The sequence below is a fragment of the Microcebus murinus genome, chromosome 9 (genome assembly GCF_040939455.1).
Source record: "Microcebus murinus isolate Inina chromosome 9, M.murinus_Inina_mat1.0, whole genome shotgun sequence".
NCBI classification, from domain to species: Eukaryota; Metazoa; Chordata; class Mammalia; order Primates; family Cheirogaleidae; genus Microcebus; species Microcebus murinus.
The window spans coordinates 79,809,428-79,813,221 of NC_134112.1; positions in this window are offsets into that span (position 1 = coordinate 79,809,428).

Genomic DNA, 3,794 nt, shown 5'->3' on the forward strand with positions numbered 1-3,794 from the left:
CTGTGAACTTTAAGTCTTGCCCTCACTGTTCTTTCTTTCTGAACCTCAGCCTACCTTTATTAAATACAGCACTTCTACTGACTTAAAAAAAAAAAGCTGGAATCATATAATAACTGAAGTACTTTCAGAATATAAGCATTAGGCCATTATGTTTAGTTTTTTATGCACAATGATAAATAATCATACATCATGGAGAAGCAAGTCAGGTGAGTAAAACAGTAGCAAACTATTTCCTTTTAAGTGTTGCTTTATCCCAAGAAACTTGAGTTTGTGTATATCATTTTCAGATTTCTGCTACTATTTAATACTATAAACAAAAACCTAGAAGGATGAATTAATGATTGCATAAAATCTAATTTCTACAAAGCAATTTACAATTTTTGGATTTAAAAAGTGTTAGAGAAAATAAGTAAAGCAACCAAATAAGTGGAATTGCTAATTGCATATCCCTTTTATTTAGAAACAATTAATGGTGTTAAGGAATAACATAGAATATCTCATGCTCATGGATTGGAAGAATTAATATTGTTAAAATGTCCATACTATTCAAAGCAATCTACAGATTCAATCAGATCCTAATCAAAATACCAATGACATTTTTCACAGAAATAGAAAAAAATCCTAAAATTCATATGGAACCATAAAAGATCCATAATAGTCAAAGCAACCCTGAACAAAAAAAATAAAGCTGAAGGCATCACACAACCTGACTTCAAAATGTACTACAAAGCCACAGTAACCAAAACAGCATAGTATTGGCATAAAAACAGAGATATAGACCAATGGAACAGAATACAGAGCCCAGAAATAAATGCATGCATTTATAGCCAACTCATTTTCCACAAAGGTGCCAAGAACATACACTGAAGAAAGGACAGTCTCTTCAATAAATGGTGCTGAGAAAACTGAATATCCATATGTGGAAGAATACAGCTAGACACTTATTTCTTACCATATATCAAAATCAAATCAAAATGGATTAAATGTAAGACCTGAAGCTATGAATCTAATGGAAAAAATCACTGGGAAAATGCTTCAGGACATTGATCTGGGCAAATACTTTCTTGAATAAGACCTCAAAAGCATAAGCAACAAAAGCAAAAATAGATACATGGGATTATATTAAATATGAAATGTCTGATTTTGAACCAAAAGTGTAGTTTATTATATCTCAAACAAGAAGCAATACAATCAATCAAAGTATGCACCTGACCTATCAACACAATTTTGCCATCTTGTTTATGCCAGCAGCAAAGAAGCCTAGAGAGACAGTGGCGATGAAATCGTGAAAGGTATTTTCCATAGCTTGTTGAGAATTGAATATTTTTCCTTGCAAGAAGTGGTCCAAAGCCTAGAAGAAGTGGTGGTCAGCTGGTGCAAGGTCTGGAAAATACCACAGATGACAGAGTTTCCAAGTTCAGCTTCTGTAGTTTGAGCAGGATTGTTTGTGCAACATGTGGTCAAGCGTTGTCTTCCAAGACAATTGGCCTGTCTCTATGGACCTATCTCAGCTGCTTAATCACAAACATCCTCATCATTTTGTCCAGTTGGTTGCAGTAGACATTTGCTGTAATAGATTGACCAGGGTTCATGAAGCTGTAGTGGATATTACCAGCACTGGACCACCAAACAGATACCATTAGCTTTTTTAGATGAATAGTTGGTTTTAGACTGTGTTTCAGCACTTCATCTTTATCCAGTCATTGTGCCCAATGCTTGCAATTGTCAAAAAGAATCCATTTTTCATCACATGTATTAATATCAGTAGGGTATAGAAATGGTTCGCCTTTATGTCGTGACAGCAAAGAAAGGCAAGCTGCAAGATGATTTCTCTTCTGACTCATTTAATTCACAAAGTACCCATCTATCTAGCTTCTATACCTTGCCCATTTGTTTCAAACAGTCCAATATTATTGGAATAGTAACATCAACCTTCATTGTTAATTCATGTATAGGTTGAGATGGTTTCACTTCCACTACAGCTTTCAGCTCATCATTATCCACCTTGGTCTCAGGTCACCCACATGCCTCATTTTCAAGATTAAAATCACCAGAATGGAACTTCTCAAACCATCGGACATACTATACATTCATCAGCCACATCCTTTCCAAACACTTTGTTGATATTTTGAGCTGTCTGTGCTACCCTGGTTGCACAACGGAACTCATATTTGAAAATAACACAAATTTTTTACTTATCCATGGTTTCACAAAACTTGCTCTAAAAAAAATTTGAAAGATAATCGCCAGCCAAAACATGTGTTTGAAAGACTGAGGATGTACCTTCACAATAAAAATAAAACAAGAAGTGTCAAAGTCAAATGTCAGGGATAGCAACTGTCAAATTCAGTACTGGAAATCACACATTCCATTCTTAATAACCTAATATCAATGTAATAAAGCTTTTGCATAGCAAAGGAAGTAATCAACAAAGTAAAGAGATAACCTACAGAATGGGAGAAAATATTTGCAAACTATTCATTAGACAAAGGATTAATAGCCAAAATATATAAGAAACTAAAAAAAATCTCATTAAAAATGGGCAAAAGACCTGACTAGATAGTGCTCAATAGAAAACATACAAATAGCCAACAGGTACATCAAAAAGTGTTCAGCGTCAATAATCACCAGAGAAGTGCAAATCAAAACCACAAGGATATATAGTCTTACCCCAATTAAAATGGCTTTTATCAAAAAGACAAAAAATAATAGATGCTGGCAAAGATATGGATAAAGAAGAAGGTACACTGTTGGTAGGAATGTAAATTAGTACAGCCAGTATGGAAAACAGTATGGAGGTTCTTCGAAGACCAAAAATATAACTACCATATGATCTAGCCCACTGCTGAGTATATATCCAAAAGAAAGGAAATCAGTATATTGAAGGGATATCTTTACTCCCATGTTTATTTCAGCACTATTCACAATAGCCAAGATATGGAATCAAACTATGTGTCCATCAACAGATGAGACACAGAAACAGATGAGATGGGATAAAGAAAATGAGGTACAAATACATAATGGAATATTTATTCAGCCATTAAAAAAAGAATTAAATCCTGTCATTTGCAGCAACATGAATGAAACTGGAAGTTGTTATGTTAAATGAAATAAGCCAGACACAGAAAGACAAATACCAAATGTTCTCACTCATACGTGGGAGCTAAAAAAATTGGCTCATATGGAGGTATAGAGTTGATTAGTGATTACCAGAGGTTGGGAAAGGTATGGGGTGGGGGTGGAGAGGATGAAGTGAGGTTGCTTAATGGGTAAAAAATACAGTTAGGTAGAAGGAGTAAGATCTAGTGTTCAATCATACAGAAGAGTGACTATAGTTAATAATATATGGCATAGTTCAAAATAGCTAGAAGAAAAGAATTTAAATGTTCCTAACATTAAAAAAGGTAAATATTTGAGGTGATGGATATCCTAATGACCCTGATTTGATCATGACTTCACACACCATGTGCATGTATGAAAATATCATATGTACCCCCAAAATATGCACAACTATTATGCATCAATAAAGAAAGAATGACAGAAGTAAAACTGCAAATTTAAGGCTTCTAACTTTGGGAATCTTTTTCATTTAGTTCCAAATTGGTAAATTCATTCAAGACTGGTAGTTAAAATCAAGATTTTATTCTTTTTTTCCCACAAACAAGCTATAAGGCAGCTTAAAAAGGGAGTATGCCAAAGATCCAAGCACTGTGTGCAGTTTAAAAATGAAACTGAACCCTGATTTACGACAAGTCAAAGTAGAGGGACTTTTAAAGGATTGCCCAGATTAGTTA